A 20,405-nucleotide genomic window follows, 5' to 3' on the forward strand; every position below is an offset into this window, starting at 1 on the left:
ATAAAACCTACAAAATAAAAAAAAATCAGAATGGGGGGAGAAAACTAGTTCTTTAGTGTCTGCTAGCGGAAAAGACCAATCGGGTTCCATTCTCGGAACTACACGAGAACAGAACAACTAACTCTAGATAGCATTTTCTTTTTAGAACATTTGAATCTCCCCACACTTAGGTAGCCGTGGTGTCAAAATTGTGATTAACTTCATCGTTAATTTCTCTTGGTCCATAATCAACTTGCATATCCGTGACTTTTTCTTTAAGCCATTGGTCGGATTCCTGTGTAATATCCACAATTTCAACTAGTTTCTCCTTTTCTTTAGGTGATAGATTGGATACTAACCGGTTACATAACTTAAAGTTCCCCTTGGTTCTAGCATCGCGAATCCATTTAATAAGTTTCTTCATTGAACTATTAATAACGGGATCATTTAATTTCGTATCAACAACGGGGTTCTTTGTTATCATGTCATCATTAGGTGTTACTTCATTTTCCCCACACTTAGGCGTTTCATTATTGCTAAGTATTACCGTTGGAGTTGGTAAAAGCACATGGTTCTTACCAATTGTTTTTACTGGTTCAACGGTTTTGGCTGGTGGAGATTTAGACTTTCGAATCATAAAGGTGATCGATTTGTCACCACTTTTAAGTGTCATTCTTCCATTTCCTACATCAAATAATGTCCCGGTGGACGCAAAGAATGGTCGACCTAAAATTAGAGGAATGTTTGGGTCCTCTTCTATGTCAATGACAATGAATTCGACTAGAAAGGTTAAATTGCCTACTTGAATGGGTAGGTTGTCAGCAATTCCAACTGGGTGCTTAATGGTTTGATCAAAGAGTCGAACACTCATATCCGTTGGACTTAACTTACCTACACCTAATCTCTTATATAAGGAAAGAGGCATAACACTTACACTTGCACCTAAATCTGCTAGTGCATCATACATGACACAATTACTAAGTAGACAAGGAACAATAAATTCACCCGGATCACCTACCCTAGGTGGAGGTTTTGGTGGAACTGTATTCACCGGGTTTACTTCTACGACTTTTGTTTCTTGCACTTTCTTATTCTTTTTCTTCTTCTTCTTTCCAGAGGTATCACAATCTTTATTACCTATCACTTGCTCATACTCAACTCCTTTTCTTGGAAACGGGATGGGTGGTTTGTATGGTGTCACCACTGGCTTTACATACTCGGGTGGTGGTGGTGTTGTAACTTCTTCATTGTTACTCATATCTAAAACCTCCCCAACTTCTGGAGCTGGTTTTTCAGAATTCGTGGACACCATATTAACATTCTCATTCCGAGGATTTACTTCAGTATCACTCGGTAGCTTTCCTTGTTCCCTCTCACTCATCATGCTAGCAAGAGTACCTACGTGTTTTTCTAGATTCAAAACGGAAGCTTGTTGAGTTCTTAATGACTGATCAAACCTCTCGTTCGTTTGGGTTTGAGACGTAATAAATTGTGTTTGAGATTCCATTAGCTTTGCCATCATTTCTTCTAGATTTGACTTTTTCTCTTCGGTTTGATGTGGCGGTTTATACAAGCTAGGTCTTTGTTGATTGAAAGTGTTGTTTTGAGTTGGTTGGTTATTCGGACCTTGTTGGTTGTACGAGTTGTTGTTGGGTCCATTTGGATTGTAAAGAATGTTTTGATTTCGATTAAAGTTTAGCTTTGGCGGTTGATAATTATTCTGATAATTATTTTCCGGCCTTTGGTTCATATAGGAAACATTCTCTCGTTGTTCCATCGTTAGTTCAATGTGACAATCTTTCAATAATTGTGGTCCACCGCATTGCTCACAACTAATTCGTATTGCGTGAATATCTTTATTCATCTTTTCCATTCGTCTTTCGAAAGCATCTATTTTTGCTGAAACGGAATCAAAGTCATGGCTAGAATCGGCTCTAGCCACTTTAGATGAACGAAAAATATCTTTTTCTTGGTGCCACTCATGCGAGTGGGAGGCTGTGTTATCAATAATTTTGTAAGCTTCAGTTGCGGTTTTCTTCATAATGGAACCACCAGCTGTTATGTCGATGTCTTTTCGTGTAGCAACGTTGACACCTTGGTAGAATATTTGTACTATTTGATAAGTGTCTAAACCGTGTTGAGGACATCCTCTCAACATCCTTCCGAATCTTGTCCATGCCTCATATAATGTTTCATTTGGCTTTTGCGCGAACGTAACAATTTCTCCTTGAAGTCTCACGGCTTTGGATGCCGGAAAGAATCGTTTAAGAAATTTTTCAACTAAAACATCCCATGTGTCAATCGCCCCTTCAGGTAATGATTCTAACCAATCTTTGGCTTCTCCCTTTAAAGTCCAGGGAAACAACATGAGATAGATCTGCTCATCTTCCACTTCTCGGATTTTGAATAGTGTACAAATTCTTTTAAACGTACGAAGGTGTTCGTTAGGATCTTCATTCGGTGCACCACTGAATTGGCATTGGTTAGTTACCATGTGTAGAATTTGTCCTTTGATTTCATAATCTGGCGCATTAACTTCTGGCTTAATAATGGCGTGACCTTGGCCCGTGCGTGTGGCTCTCATTCGATCTTCCATACTTAGAGGTTCCGTTACTTCCATAATTGAATTTGTTGAAAACGAATCACTAGAGGATTCTGATTTAATGGTTTGTGGCTCAGGAGGAATAATTAGTGGTTCATGATCTTGGAATTGTCCTTGAATATGCTCCGGGTTCTTAATTGTGAAGTCGGGTTCAAAAGATGGATTATCGGAAATTTGAGTTGGAGTTCTTGTTCGACTAGATGACGATTCTAAAGAAAAATCAACGGCGACAATATTTGCTAGATGTCTTGATCGAGTTACAGGTGGTGAACGTATGAAAGGTGGTGAACGTTTTGCTCGGTGCATTCACGGAATATCCTATTAGTTATAAAAATAAGAAAAACTTATATAAGTTGTCCAATTAATAGACTTTTCTGATTTTTGCCCACGTTTCGAATAGCCAAAAGATGAAGCAGAGGGGCAGGATTCGTTTGGTCTCAATATAATTGAGGACTGTTTGGCTCCAACAACCCGGTCCACGTACAAATCCAACTATTACTACGAACCAGAAAAATGTCAACGTCTATTAACTTAACCGCTTAAATAATTTCTCTTTCCGTTTAAGAAATATTAGATTAGATGTAGATAAAATTCTATGTCCTATAACTAGAATGACGAGAAATAAGGAAGAAATAGATTGCGCGTCGAAAAGTGTCGAAAAACGAAAAAGGCGAAGAGTGGCTTATAAGACTTTAAAAACACGCGATTAATCCAACCTTATAACTATCACTATCTTAAAATTAAAACTACAAATACAGATTACTAATTGGAATTGTAATTGATACATAGGTAAAAGGCGTCGAAAAATAAAAATAAGAAAATAACTATGGCAAAACTAAACTTAATACTAAAAGTTGCGACTATAGTCTAAAAATCTAAAGGTAATAAAACAAAAAAAAACATTTTTTTTTTATAGACAAAATCTTAAAAAAAATATATTTTTTTAAAAATATATATATATTTTTTTTAGATACGTTTTTTGTTTTTTTTTGTTTACGTTTTTTTTTTAGGTTTTTTTTTTTTTTTTTTTTTTTTTTTTTTTTTTTTTTTTTTAAGAAAAACGATAGTGGGAACAAAGATAGTGGTTTTTTTTTTTTTTAAAAAAAAACTAGTACAACAAAAGAGGGACAAAGCGTGTCATTTTTTTTTTCTTTTTTTTTTACAAATATAAATTAAAAATATAGCGTTTTAGCGGTCCCCGGCAGCGGCGCCAAAAACTTGATGATGTAGCGTGAGGGTACGAAATAGTATTATTTTTAATACAAAATACTACAAAATATGACACAAGTTTTATTAATTTACGGATGGGATATACCTAAACCTTGCTACAACACTATAGGCAGTGTACCTAATCGTAGAGTAGTGTAGTTTTTAGTAAGTCCGGTTCGTTCCACAGGGAGCTGGTGATACTTACTATATTTTTAACAACTATATTTATACAAAATATATATAATTATATAAGTAGTAATATTATTATAAAAGGGGGGTTTTACCGTTTAATGACCGGTTTGTCGATTCTATATTTTAAGCGCAAAGATAAATGACGATAATTAAAGTGCGTAAAATAATGACAATAAATAAAATTGCGAGTAATAAAATGACAGTAAATAAAGATACGATGAGAAATACAATAAAAGAATTATGCTTATTTAAACTTCCGTAATCATGATGTTTGACGTGTTAATTTTAGTTTTATGCCCATGGGTTAATTGTCCTTTGTCCTGGATTATTTAATATGTCCGTCTGGTTTTTGTCCATAACAGTCCATCAGTCATAAATATAAAGTGCGAGTGTCCTCGTCAAATTATTCTTATACCCGAAGTTAAATATTCCAACTAATTGGGGACTTAAACTGTAACAAGATTTTAATACTTTGTTTAGTAATTACACCAGGATGTCGACTGAGTGTAACCCAAGGTTTTAATATTTTGTTATCAATTATACCAAGTGTCCTTGTACATAATTTCACCCCTGTTTTAATTATTCTAGTGGCTATTAATCCATTCCCGTGTCCGGTTAGATGAACGATTATTCGTACATATAAATACCCCGCCCATCGTGTCCGATTGAGTGTATATGGTAATTTATAGGGACGCCCAATTGTAAATCTTTATATTAACATTAACAAACTATCATTTAGTTAAACAAATATAAAGCCCATTAATAGCCCATAGTCTAATTTTTACAAGTGTCGTTCTTTTGTCCAAACCCCAATTATGGTACAAAGCCCAATTACCCAATTTTAGTAATTAGCCCAACATCATGATTACTTCGTTTTAAATAAGCATAATAATAACTTAGCTACGAGACATTAATGTAAAAAGGTTGAACATAACTTACAATGATTAAAAATAGCGTAGCGTTACACGGACAGAATTTCGACTTACACACTCAAACGATCTCTATCATAAATCTTATTATTATCATAATTTAAAATTAAAATTAAGATTATTGTTATATCTTATTAAGTTAACATTATGATAGAGATATAGAATATAGATATTGATAATTGATATTGATAATAGATAGATGGATCGATATATAGATAGAAAATATGATCGAAAAAAGGTATCTCTATATCGATCGAATTACATAGCCTTTTATAGGCAAATTATAAATTTGAATTTTCATTTACGACCCCTGAACTATGCTCAATTAACAACTTTTTATTATTTAATATTATTCTTATTATGAATTATTTAAATATTATATTTTATTCTTGTGCATAGTTGACTCGTAATTTTTACACCGTTGCGTCGAGCATTGAGAGTTGACTCATGTCCCGGTTCCGGATTTTCGAACGTCCTTTCGTACAATTTTATATCGTGTACTTTGCATTTTGTAACTTGTACTTTTGTCATTTTTAGACGTTCCTCATCAATAATTTGAACCTTTTTAATTGTATCTTGTACATTTGAGCATTTTGGACCTTTTTGTCTTCAAATCTTCGTTTTCGCCTTTTGTCTTCGCACTTATTAAATATAAACGAATATTACTTGAAAATGGAACAATTGCAACTAAAATCTTATCTTTCTTGGGGGATTTTGCTATGAAATATATGTTCCTTTTTAGCCTTATCAGCAGCATATGCCAGAAACAGTCTAATAGCTTCAATTCTAGCAACAGGAGCAAAAGTCTCATCATAATCTATTCCTTCTTCTTGTCTATACCCTTGAGCCACTAACCTTGCTTTATTTCTAATCACAATACCATCTTTATCAACCTTGTTTCTATAAACCCATTTAGTGCCAATTGCAGTTTTACCATCAGATTTTGGAACCAACTCCCATACATCATTCCTTTCAAATTCTGTCAACTCTTCAGTCATAGCCTCAACCCAATCATTGTCAGCCAATGCTTCATATACATCTTTGGGCTCAATTAGTGAAAGAAAATAAGAAAAGAAGCAATAGTTTGCAATAGCAAAGTCAGACACAGGTGTCTGAGAAGAAGAGCTAGGTTTAGGCAAACCAGTAGGATCCACAACATAATCCTCAAGATGCTTTGGAGGAACTATATTTCTAGATGATTTTCTAGTAGGAACAGCAGGATCCAAGGTGGAGTTTGATGACTGATCACCCTCTTGAATAACAACAGACTCATCTTCTCGTGGAACTTCTTCTGTATGAGAATTATCTGCAGAATCATTTTTCAATCTAGACAAATTAGGTTCATCTAACTCAGACTCTGAATCCAGAGTCTGAACACTGTTTCCAGAAATTAAATATGACAATTCACCAAGTGCAGATTGCTCAGTGCTGGATGACTGATCCATTTCTATAGAACTTTCATCAAAAGAAACATTAATGGATTATTCAATCTTCATTCTCCTATGATTATATACTCTATAAGCTTTAGATACAGAAGAATATCCCATGAACACACCTTCATCAGATTTTGGCCTCATCTTTTCAAGCTGATCTCTTTGATTTAAAATATAGCACTTACACCCAAATACATGGAAGTAATGAATAGTAGGCACCTTTTTATGGTATAACTCATAAGGAGTTTTGCCATGCTTCTTCAAAATCAAGGATCTGTTTTGAGTAAAACATGTTGTATTAACTGCTTCTGCCCAGAACCTTAGTGCAACATTTGATTGACATAACATGGTTCTGGCTGCTTCAATAAGGGTTCTATTTCTTCTTTCAGCAACTCCATTTTGTTGTGGAGTTCTAACAGCAGAGAAATTTTGACCAATTCCAGACTCTTCACAAAAGTCGATTAATGTAACATTCTTGAACTCAGTACCATGATCACTTCTCAATTGTTTAACAAGAACACCTTTTTGAACCTGTTCTCTCTTGATTAAATTGATAATTTCTTCAGGAGCATCACTTTTTGCAGCTAAGAAAATAACCCATGTAAATCTAGAATACTCATCAACAATTACCAGAGTATATCTTTTCCCACCCAGACTACTAGTGTTCATTGGACCAAACAGATCCATGTGTAGCATGTAAAGTGGATCACTAATAGTAGCTAGAGTTTTTGAGGGAAACTTTGTTTTGGTCTGTTTACCCATAATACAAGCAGAACAAGGTTTATCTTTCTTGAAAGGCTGTTGAGGCAGACCTCTAACAAGCTTCTTTTTGGAAAGCTCATTAATGTTTTTGAAATTAAGATGAGAAAGCCTTTTGTGCCACAGCCAATTAAGTTCAGGGACAGTCTGAGAGTACACACATGTTTCTATTCCAGCATCAACAGAATCTAAATCCAGCATATACACATTTTGAAATCTCCAGGCTACAATTGTTGGTCTTCCTTTAGGATCATAAATAATACCAGCTTTCTTTCTTAATCTGATCTCACAATCTTCATCAGCAATTTGACTCACACTTAGCAGATTATGCTTCAACCCTTCAACTAAAGCAACTTTCTTAAATGAAACACTTCCAGCTTTAACAGTACCATAACCAATAAACTTTGCAACTGAATTATCACCATATCTTACAGAAAGACCTTTTTCTTCAACAAACCTTACAAGATGCTCTTTGCATCCAGTCATGTGTCTTGAGCAACCACTATCCAAATACCACATGTTACCCTGTTACACAAGACACAAACAAAAGAAAATGGTTAGTTTCTAAGGGGAACCCACTTTTCAGTGGGTTCAGTTGGAGTGCTCTTCACTCTCCAAGCAAAAGCTTTGTTCCCAATCCAAATCAACTTGTCCTTAACTGTTTTCAAAACATTTTCACAAACTTTAGGTTTCCATACCTTCTTAATTTTCTCAGGAAAACAAGATGTTCTTTTAACTGAAGGTTTTTTTTTACTCTTGATTTTTTCCATTGAGTTTTGAAATTTTTCTTTTGAGTTTTTGAATAGTCTTAGCTTGTTTTGACTTTGACCTTCTTTTAGTTGACCTTTTTGGACCTGGACAAGTGTTACTATCAGAGGATGATTCAGAATTGCTTTTGCTACTTGACTCTTAGGTGTCAGACTCTAGGTCAGAACATACACTATTATCTTGAGAGACTAAACTATTAGAGTCTGAAGATTTCAAAAGTTCAGACTATAGTGGATTTCTGCATTCTAGTATTATAGTCTCATAAGGTTCAACAGGATCTAATGATCTTACAAAGCATTAGTTAAAATCTTTTTGTCACCATCAAATTTTACAAAAGTGTTTGGTAAAATGTCAGGTTTGAATACATTAGTATCAACTTCCACATTATTATTTAATATGTAGTTTTCACCTAGTATAGCTTTGACATCATTTGGAATTTGTTTGGCAATAGCATCAGAATTCTTTTTGGAAGATACACACCAAGATTTACAAATTGATTCATAATGTTTTGACCTCTTAATTGATCTTCCTAATTCAATATTTAATCTTTTAGTTTCTTCTGTGTATGCCATTTTATATGTGTCAAGTTCAGCCTCATATTTTTTTAAGCCTTTAATTTCAGCATCTTTGTCTTTGATGACATTTTTAAGATAAAAAACTTGTGTTCTTAACCTATCAATATCTTCTAAACACCACTTAAAGTCAAGCAACAAGTACTGAAACATTCTCACTTTTTCATTATCAAGATAGTTCACAAAGTTTTGTACCTTATAGGCAGAAGCTTTATTGCAAGTAGTGTCCTTATCCATCTTCTCAACAGCTTTCAGATCTTCCTGAAACTTGCTAGAACCACCATCATTTTCAATCATAGCCATATCTGGAGTAGTAATAGTACTGATAAAAAAATATGGATCGTTTTAAAGATCACCGAGATAGGATTTACACCTTTCCTGCTCTGATACCAGTTATTAGTTCACAGTATTTGATCTATGAACACCAGACTCTCAATTGAACAATAAATAAGAATTATAAGAACAAGAATTGAGAGAACACGATATGAAATATATGCTTTATAATATTGATCGTGCCAAAAGATACATTTAATGAAAAGCACACGTCCCTATTTATACAGATCAAAAACCAAATCTGGAGATTTGGTTTCCAAAACTACTTAGCTATAAATATGGAAAAGATAAACTAAAAACAAACCAAATTTGCTAATAACTAGGAAGTCAACTCTGGAGATAAAATCAAATCTTCAAAACAAATCTTCTTAATTAACAAGCATATCTCTAGAATATTCTATGACTTCTGCTTCAAGAAATCTTCAAACGTTTACTCCAGCAATTCCAGAGTCTGTAACTTCAGACTCTAAATCTCCAAACTCTAAAATCTGCAAAATGCTTTTGACTCATCAGATTATTATTTTCATTTTCTCAATAAAGTTGCATTTACGGAGCGTCTAGCATATTATATTGTGATTATGGTTATTATATACATAAATCTATTTATCATTTGAAAACATGCGAACATTTTTCACAACCTTTTAAATATTTTAATTCTCCATGGACAATGTTGCAAACAACTATTAAGTTAATATTTAGCTTCGCATTATAAATCAAACTTTATTATATATATTTATCATGAAAGAGGCAATAATGTACATAAAGAGAGTGAAATGGAAAAACACGCCATTTTCTAACAAGATATGTACAGGAATTGACGTAATCAACAGCTGCATTATTTAAAATCGTATTTATTTTCTTCGTTGGCTCACTTTCGAATGCAATGGATTATAAAATTATAAATGTTGCATAAAGTTGGTTTGTTTACAACTTTCCTTGCAGAAGGTACTTGTTATATAAGGGCAAAATAAATGTGCATGAGCAAAGAAGTACATATAAATGTCTTGGTTGATTGCTTTGATCCGTATTGTATTCTTCTGTTGGTTTCGATCATTGTATTATCGTGAATATTTTCGGTTTTTTGTTTTGTTTTTTGTTTATAAGGTTTTTTCTTTTTAGAGAAGTTAGTGAGGCTCGTTTATAGATAATTTTGTTTAGCTGGTTGTTTTTTAGGTGAGAGGTTCTCCGTTTTCCCCTTTGTCTCCTTTGTACTCCTAGTTGAGAGCATTTTCCTTTTGAAAAACTACCTATTTCTATACGAGTTTTCATTTTTTCACAAAAAAAAAAAAAAAAATTGTCTTGGTTGGTGAGTTCAAGGGGGTTTGTGGTGTAATGGTGTTGTGGAGTAGTAAGGAGAAAATTGTGTCGACATTACATTGATACCGTTGTAAAAATGGGGTTCCTATGGTAGTGATGTGGGAGAATTGAATATTGTTAAAAGTTTTATATAATTTGATAATATATGATTGATAATTGAGTGAAAAGGTGATAAAATAATATATTTAATGAAAAACAATATAGAAAAAAATAATTGGCTCATAAGTGTTGTAGGTTCCGTTGTACCCACGCCCAATTGCTAAATGCCCACAACGCCCCATAGAGTCACGTTGTAGGTAGGGGTGTGCACCATTTGGTTTTAAACCGAATAAACCGAATATCGTATCGAATCCAAACCAACAAAAATCAAACCAAAAATTTTAAACGGGTTTTGGATCGATCGAAACCGAAACCGAATTTGTAATTCGGTTTTTGGTTTGGTTTTCGGTTTTGAAATTTTTTTATTCAGTTAACCGCAAACCGAATTAAAAACCGAACTCAAATTAATAACATATTAAAACATATTTATAATTATAAGATTTATATATTTATATTGGGGGATGATTCTAACACACAATTTTTTGATCCTCACACACCTATTTTAACCTTTTACTCTTCTAATAATACTCCATTTCTTTAAATTGGTGTGTGAGGATCAAAAAAGTGTGTGTGAGAATCATCCTCCATTTATATTATATTTGATGTGTTATTACATTTTTATTAAATAATAAACACGTTATATACCCTATATATTTAAATTAACTCCACAACCGTTAATTCTATTTTATATGTAAGTTTATGCTGTTAAAATTTCTATTTGTAGTGATTTTCGGTTTAAACCGAAACCAAACCGAAATCAAATTTGATTTTCGGTTCGGTTTTGGTTATGGTTTTGATACTTAAATTTGGTTTTGGTTTTGGTTTGGTTTTCGGTTTTGATTTTATAAATTTCAAAACCGAAAAAATCGAACCGAATAAACCGAAAAACCAAAAACCGAACCAATGAACACCCCTAGTTGTGGGCCTTGTAGGCTGCCAAGTTGGATGGTCCTCGCCCGTTGTAACCCCGTACGAAATGCTCTTAGAGTATGCAATTTTAGTTCCTACAGTTTCACTTTTACAGAATTTTTCAGTTATAATTGTTGAAATAGTTAATTTCCGTCCCGTTTGATCACTTTTGCAGCATCTTAAGCTAAAATTTTTAGAAGAGACGAATGTATATTGGCATTTGATATTGCTTTAAACATACATATATTTCGACGCAATATCATTTATATTTCATCGGCTTTTACCAAAACGAAGACACTCAAATGCATAATTCACGAGAAAAACGGCAAAAGTAAATGCGAGCTTAAAGTTTGAAGAAATGATAATAAACTACGGGTTTTAACCAAATATATATCGAGATCACGTTTATCCGAATGAAAGTCCAAGATGATCGAAGAAAAAGATTTCAAATGAAAGTTCCAAGTCAATATACGTCAACACGGGGTGAACAAAGATCAAACATAAAATTAAAAAAAATTAAAAAACTGATATTTACTCTTACGCGGATCGCGTACAGAAGTACGCGGAACGCGTACATTTGCTGCTCCTAAGCGGAACGCGTAATATCTTACGCGAAACGCGTAATTTTATGGCCAATTCAGATTCAACTTTTCACATGGGACGGTCGCTTTTTCAGTTTAATATTACAACTTCAGTTTCTTTTCAGCTGTACAGAATTAAAAGAGGTGTATACTCAAGTACACCTACTACTCTTCTAATAAAATACGGGATATATTGTGAAGGATGGGGGATATATACAGAGGTACACATATTTTGAGAAGACACAAAAAAATTAAACATACACTTACGCAGATAGAGAGGGCAGAGAGATATTACATCAACTTATTAGTCTTTTTATTTTAACCAAATACTCCGTATTAATTTCAGTTCCAAGATTCAATTTTTAGGATAGTTTTAGATTTAATGGTGTATTGTTCGTGATTAAGGGTATTATTGTACGAGTGCAAAGGGGTGTTGTTATTGTAATTTTCTACCGTTTAAAGTAAATGAAAGTGAAGATTCTCGTAAGTATATCCTATTAAAATTATCGTTATCAATTTTTATCGTTATTATTATGTTTGTATATTTATATTTTCATGTTTACCTTAGTATAATGAGTAGCTAATTTCCCTAGTGTTTGCTTAGATGTAGAGCCCCTAGTGAAATGGATTGTTTATCATTTGTAAAAATTAAAATGTAACTTAAGTATTTTTAATATTGAGCCTAATTAAAAGAACCATTATTATGTACTTGGATAATTAACCCTTGTCACTTAATTTATTAGATTCAAATAACGAAAGTTATTTTTATCTATATAAATTAAGCTTCAACATTAAAAGTGATCTAAACGAACTTATGAATAATTTACTAACACTAAATTAGAAATAAAGTTCGGTGGTTTGGGTAATATCACTAGTCATATAATAGTGAAATTGTAAAAAGAGAAACCGTTATGATTTGGGTTTTGGCGAAAGTCAAAACTGGGTTGGGTCTCAATTTAAATACTTTGGGAATAGTAACTATCTAAAATAAGATCCGATGAAAATTAGATTGAATTTAGTTAGTCATAACTTTATAATTATTCGAAAGATAAATATAAAGTTCTATACTAAAACATTTTAATAGGGCTTAAACTCAAAACAATCCATTGATCTATAGGTGACACATTTAAGTAAACACTCCCACTTATTTATATATTGTAAAATACTTATTATTATTATTATTATTTACGTATTATTATTATTCACTAAAAAATAAAAATATATATCAAAATATTCGAATTTGTACCAGTACTGTTTGTCACATCAAATATAACTTACGCGTATCGTGTATATATCACACGAAACGCGTACATTCTCAACTATACGCGGAACGCGTATACATGTACGCGAAACGCGTACGTATAATTATACCACTGTTACGAATTTTATTTGAATTCTAAGTTTTAAATTAAATCTTTTATTATTATTTTAAAGTAATTAATTTATAATTAGTTTAATTATTATAATTTCCTATAATTCATTTTTATTATTTAGTTAATTTAAATAAATTTGTATTATAATTTATTGCTCAAAACAAAATTCTAATCAATTAGTTTTATTAAAAGTTATTATTTTATTAATTATCATTTAGTAATAAACTTATTTAGATCACAATTAGTATAATTTCAATTAATTCACTTTTAGGTTAATAATTATAAATCATGAAATCTTGTAATTTTAATTAATAAGTAGTTCAATTAAATATAAGAAATAGTTATATTTTATTATTATGTTATGCTAAATATAAATTCCTAATCCAAAACCCCCTTTAAATAAGTTTAACTTCAAAGACTATTAAAAATAATTTAAACACTGTCTCCCTGTGGAATGAACCAGATTTACCAACAAACTAAACTACTCAGATAGGACTAGTTGCCTATATGTGTGAAATCAACCTGAATTCATTAAAACACCACATATACAATAAATCAATTCGTGTAACAAAATCGCTCAAATCCGTTCATAAATAAAGGTACTGTTTCAACGCATCAACTTTTTGGCGCCGCTGCCGGGGAGCGGTTTTTGTTTAAAAAAACAAATTTTAATAGACTTTAGGTTATTCGATCCTTTTATAGGAATTCAAAACTAGAAAAGCTTTTGGTGTTATGATTTCATAATAGAAATTAATGCATGAATTTACGTTCCTCCAACACTGAATTAACTCCTCCATATCCTGAACCCGAAAGAGAATTTCATGAACGTTTAAGAGCTCAAGAAGTAGAGTCTCTCGCCGAGGATTTAGAATCACTTTCATTAGATTCTAACTCTGAACTAGATATTCAACCAATCATAGAGCCAGTTATTAAGGAAGAAGAAGAGATGGCTGTTACAAATCAAACGATGGAAGCATTAATGAAAGCGATAAGAACAGGTCAAGGCCACGCAATTATTCAACCTACGATGACTGACGGCTTTGAAATAAAAGGTCAATTCCTTCACATGGTGACTAATACATGCCAATTCGGTGGAGCTCCAAAGGAGGATGCTAACGAGCATCTTCGTAAGTTTGTAAGCATTTGCAAGCTATTCAAAATCAAGGATGTCTCCGATGAAGTCGCATGTTTGAAAATCTTTCCATGGTCCCTAAAGGATGATGCAAGAGATTGGTTAGACTCGTTACTAGAAGGTTATATCGAAGATTGGAATGATATGATGGACAAGTTTTTGTCAGAATTCTTCCCTGCTTCAAAAGCAACAAAATTACAAAGTGATATAAATCACTTCAAACAAAAGCTTAATGAGACTCTTTATGAAGCTTGTGTAGTGACCCGAACTTTTCCATGTTTATATATATTTATTGAGATTGATATTTACATGATTAAATGTTTCCAACATGTTAAGCAATCAAACTTGTTAAGACTTGATTAATTAAAATATGTTTCATATAGACAATTGACCACCCAAGTTGACCGGTGATTCACGACCGTTAAAACTTGTAAAAACTATATGATGACATATATATGGATATATATATAGTTAACATGATACTATGATAAGTAAACATATCATTAAGTATATTAACAATGAACTACATATGTAAAAACAAGACTACTAACTTAATGATTTTTAAACGAGACATATATGTAACGATTATCGTTGTAAAGACATTTAATGTATATATATCATATTAAAAGATATTCATACATGATAATATCATGATAATATAATAATTTAAAATCTCATTTGATATTATAAACATTGGGTTAACAACATTTAACAAGATCGTTAACCTAAAGGTTTCAAAACAACACTTACATGTAACGACTAACGATGACTTAACGACTCAGTTAAAATGTATATACATGTAGTGTTTTAATATGTATTTATACACTTTTGAAAAACTTCAATGCACTTATCAAAATACTTCTACTTAACAAAAATGCTTACAATTACATCCTCGTTCAGTTTCATCAACAATTCTACTCGTACGCACCCGTATTCGTACTCGTACAATACACAGCTTTTAGATGTATGTACTATTGGTATATACACTCCAATGATCAGCTCTTAGCAGCCCATGTGAGTCACCTAACACATGTGGGAACCATCATTTGGCAACTAGCATGAAATATCTCATAAAATTACAAAAATATGAGTAATCATTCATGACTTATTTACATGAAAATAAAATTACATATCCTTTATATCTAATCCATACACCAACGACCAAAAACACCTACAAACACTCTCATTCTTCAATTTTCTTCATCTAATTGATCTCTCTCAAGTTCTATCTTCAAGTTCTAAGTGTTTTTCATATATTCTACAAGTTCTAGTTACATAAAATCAAAAATACTTTCAAGTTTGCTAGCTCACTTCCAATCTTGTAAGGTGATCATCCAACCTCAAGAAATCTTTGTTTCTTACAGTAGGTTATCATTCTAATACAAGGTAATAATCATATTCAAACTTTGGTTCAATTTCTATAACTATAACAATCTTATTTCAAGTGATGATCTTACTTGAACTTGTTTTCGTGTCATGATTCTGCTTCAAGAACTTCGAGCCATCCAAGGATCCGTTGAAGCTAGATCCATTTTTCTCTTTTCCAGTAGGTTTATCCAAGGAACTTAAGGTAGTAATGATGTTCATAACATCATTCGATTCATACATATAAAGCTATCTTATTCGAAGGTTTAAACTTGTAATCACTAGAACATAGTTTAGTTAATTCTAAACTTGTTCGCAAACAAAAGTTAATCCTTCTAACTTGACTTTTAAAATCAACTAAACACATGTTCTATATCTATATGATATGCTAACTTAATGATTTAAAACCTGGAAACACGAAAAACACCGTAAAACCGGATTTACGCCGTCGTAGTAACACCGCGGGCTGTTTTGGGTTAGTTAATTAAAAACTATGATAAACTTTGATTTAAAAGTTGTTATTCTTAGAAAATGATTTTTATTATGAACATGAAACTATATCCAAAAATTATGGTTAAACTCAAAGTGGAAGTATGTTTTCTAAAATGGTCATCTAGACGTCGTTCTTTCGACTGAAATGACTACCTTTACAAAAACGACTTGTAACTTATTTTTCTGACTATAAACCTATACTCTTTCTGTTTAGATTCATAAAATAGAGTTCAATATGAAACCATAGCAATTTGATTCACTCAAAACGGATTTAAAATGAAGAAGTTATGGGTAAAATAAGATTGGATAATTTTTCTCATTTTAGCTACGTGAAAATTGGTAACAAATCTATTCCAACCATAACTTAATCAACTTGTATTGTATATTATGTAATCTTGAGATACCATAGACACGTATACAATGTTTCGACCTATCATGTCGACACATCTATATATATTTCGGAACAACCATAGACACTCTATATGTGAATGTTGGAGTTAGCTATACAAGGTTGAGGTTGATTTTTCAAAATATATATAGTTTGAGTTGTGATCAATACTGAGATACGTATACACTGGGTCGTGGATTGATTCAAGATAATATTTATAAATTTATTTCTGTACATCTAACTGTGGACAACTAGTTGTAGGTCACTAACGAGGACAGCTGACTTAATAAACTTAAAACATCAAAATATATTAAAAGTGTTGCAAATATATTTTGAACATACTTTGATATATGTGTATATATTGTTATAGGTTCGTGAATCAACCAGTGGCCAAGTCTTACTTCCCGACAAAGTAAAAATCTGTGAAAGTGAGTTATAGTCCCACTTTTAAAATCTAATATTTTTGGGATGAGAATACATGCAGGTTTTATAAATGATTTACAAAATAGACACAAGTACGTGAAAATACATTCTATGGTTGAATTATCGAAATCGAATATGCCCCTTTTTATTAAGTCTGGTAATCTAAGAATTAGGGAACAGACACCCTAATTGACGCGAATCCTAAAGATAGATCTATTGGGCCTAACAAACCCCATCCAAAGTACCGGATGCTTTAGTACTTCGAAATTTATATCATATCCGAAGGGTGTCCCGGAATGATGGGGATATTCTTATATATGCATCTTGTTAATGTTGGTTACCAGGTATTCACCATATGAATGACTTTTATCTCTATGTATGGGATGTGTATTGAAATATGAAATCTTGTGGTCAATTATTATGATTTGATATATATAGGTTAAACCTATAACTCACCAACATTTTTGTTGACGTTTTAAGCATGTTTATTCTCAGGTGATTATTAAGAGCTTCCGCTGTCGCATACTTAAATAAGGACGAGATTTGGAGTCCATGCTTGTATGATATTATGTAAAAACTGCATTCAAGAAACTTATTTTGTTGTAACATATTTGTATTGTAAACCATTATGTAATGGTCGTGTGTAAACAGGATATTTTAGATTATCATTATTTGATAATCTACGTAAAGCTTTTTAAACCATTATTGATGAAATAAAGGTTATGGTTTGTTTTAAAATGAATGCAGTCTTTGAAAAACGCCTCATATAGAGGTCAAAACCTCGCAACGAAATCAATTAATATGGAACGTTTTTAATCAATAAGAACGGGACATTTCAGTTGGTACCCGAGCGTTGGTCTTAGAGAACCAGAATTTTGCATTAGTGTGTCTTATCGAGTTTGTTAGGATGCATTAGTGAGTCTGGACTTCGACCGTGTTTACTTGAAAAATGATTGCTTAACAAATTTTGTTGGAAACTATATATTTTTAACATGTGAATATTATGCGATATATTAATCTCTTAACGCGTTTGATATTATGTGATAGATGTCTACCTCTAGAACAAGTCCCATTGACTCACCTAATAATAATGAAGAGTCAAATGTAAATTGGAATAATTCGTGGACTGATTCACAAGTTCCCGAAGAGGAACCGGAAGAAGAGTCGGAACCGGAAGAAGAATCGGAACCGGAAGAAGAATCGGAACCGGATGAAGAAATAGAACCGGTGGGGGAAATAATAAAATGGTTAAGTAAAAGAAAATCCTCAACCAACCGACCAAGGTTAATTATGGTCAATGGTGTTTCCGCCAAGGAAGCAAAATATTGGGAGGATTACCAATTCTCCGATGAATCGGATTCCGACGAGAATTCCGATGATGTTATAGAAATTACCCCAACTGAATTTAAAAAGGCAAAAGAAAATAATAAGGGAAAGGGCATAAAAATAGAGAAATCTAATTCCAACCCCGATGAACTTTATATGTATCGTCAACCCCCGAAGTCGTTAAGTTGTAACAATGACCCGGGAACCTCTAAACCACCAGGTTTTTCTAAACCAATGTGGAAAACGACGGCTCGTATTAGGGGAACATCATATATTCCTAGAAACTTGGCAAAACGAACCAAAATCGAAGAAGAAGAAACAAGCGAGTCGGAATAAGATAGTTGTATTCGTGTGGTGTAATATATGTAATATAGTGTGCTTATGCTTTATGATATATGTAAAAATTGCTTGTATTAATAAGTATTTTTTTATGAATCTAACTCTTGTCTATTTTACAGTATAAAAACACAAAATGGATAGACAACCCAATATTTTAAGAGACCTACCCGGAGACATGATTGATGAAATCTTGTCTAGAGTCGGTCAGAATTCTTCGGCACAACTATTTAAGGCGAGATCAGTTTGTAAGACATTTGAAGAACGTTCCAAGAATGCCTTGGTTTATAAAAGGCTTTCGTTCGAAAGATGGGGGATATCACATCGGGAAATCCATAAGTTACGATGTGTTTACTTTGACGCATATATTGCGGGGAACCCAAATCCTATTTTACGCAATGGGTTAAGAAATTATTTTGACTCAATATATCCGAATATTGGACTTCGTGATTTAGAAAAAGCGGCTAACATGCAACATAAAGAAGCATGTTATGCTTACGGATTAGTAATGTTCGCTTCTCACCAAAGTGAGAACAAGAACATCGGGCTACAACTATTAAACAAAACGTTCCCACAAGTGACGGAATCGGTAATTGGGGTAAGAAATGAGGTTTTTAGATTGTTACGGGACTGTTGGACATTACGTAACCCTCGTCCCTTTGACGATGTTACAACACGCTGTCTTATCAACAGCCATAACGGTTATGTTCCACAAGACCAAGGATGAGAAGTAATCCTAGTAAAACCAGAATGCATGACTTGTTTCTGGACGTATGAATTACGTGTCTTTATTGCCTTTGCTGAACGACTTGTGTACTAGCTAGAATTATCTTCACAACCATCTTGTATTAAATTTATTGTGTGCTATATTTCATGCTATATGTAAAATAAGCGGTATTGTAAGTTTGTAAAATATTGTGTAAAAGTTTGAACGCGAAATATTATTATAATCAGTTTTTCATATAGAATTGTAGTAGTTGAATTGTATATTAGCTACTAAGTATGAACTTAACGGGTAGGTACTACCCGAATTTAAACTTATAAAACGCTAATATGAAGAAAAAGCTTTATAAATGAGTTCATATTATGCTACGAAATACTATTAACTACTCTTAATATTCTGTATGATTAACTTGTTCCATTTGAATATTTTGAAGGAAATGGCACCGACTACTCGACACACCGTGAATATGAATGAAGAGGAATTCCGTACTTTTCTAGCTTCAAACATAGCCGCAGTATAGGCTGCACTACATACCAACAATAACCTTGGATCTACCAGTACAGGAAATCGTGTAGGATGCACCTACAAAGAATTCACTGCCTGTAAACCTTTGGAATTTGATGGAACCGAAGGACCGATCGGATTGAAACGGTGGACCGAGAAGGTCGAATCGGTGTTTGCCATAAGTAAGTGTACTGAAGAGGACAAAGTGAAGTACGCTATGCATACCTTCACAGGTTCTGCGTAACATGGTGGAATACCTATCTAGAGCAAGTGGGACAAGACGATGCGTACGCACTACCGTGGTCAGCATTCAAGCACTTGATGAACGAGAAGTACCGTCCCAGAACCGAGGTCAATAAGTTCAAGACAGAACTTAGAGGGTTACGAACCCAAGGATTTGATATTACCACGTACGAAAGACTTTTCACAGAATTGTGCCTATTGTGTCCGGGAGCATTCGAAGATGAGGAAGAGAAGATCGACGCGTTTGTGAAAGGATTACCGGAAAGAATCCAAGAAGATATAAGTTCACACGAGCCCGCCTCCATACAACAGGCATGTAGAATGGCTCACAAACTAGTGAACCAGATTGAAGAAAGAATTAAAGAACAGACTGCTGAAGAGGCCAATGTGAAGAAAGTCAAAAGAAAGTGGGAGGAA

The 20,405-nt window shown here is 33.0% G+C and overlaps 1 non-coding gene across 1 annotated transcript; it reads left to right on the forward strand.

The window, feature by feature from the left end:
* Positions 1 to 2,108: 2,108 nt before the first annotated feature.
* Positions 2,109 to 2,215, forward strand: LOC139873742 (small nucleolar RNA R71). The gene has a single exon (XR_011767466.1). It is a non-coding gene; the product is annotated as a small nucleolar RNA R71 (small nucleolar RNA).
* Positions 2,216 to 20,405: the final 18,190 nt, after the last annotated feature.

The sequence above is a fragment of the Rutidosis leptorrhynchoides genome, chromosome 10, assembly GCF_046630445.1.
Source record: "Rutidosis leptorrhynchoides isolate AG116_Rl617_1_P2 chromosome 10, CSIRO_AGI_Rlap_v1, whole genome shotgun sequence".
Taxonomy (NCBI): domain Eukaryota; kingdom Viridiplantae; phylum Streptophyta; class Magnoliopsida; order Asterales; family Asteraceae; genus Rutidosis; species Rutidosis leptorrhynchoides.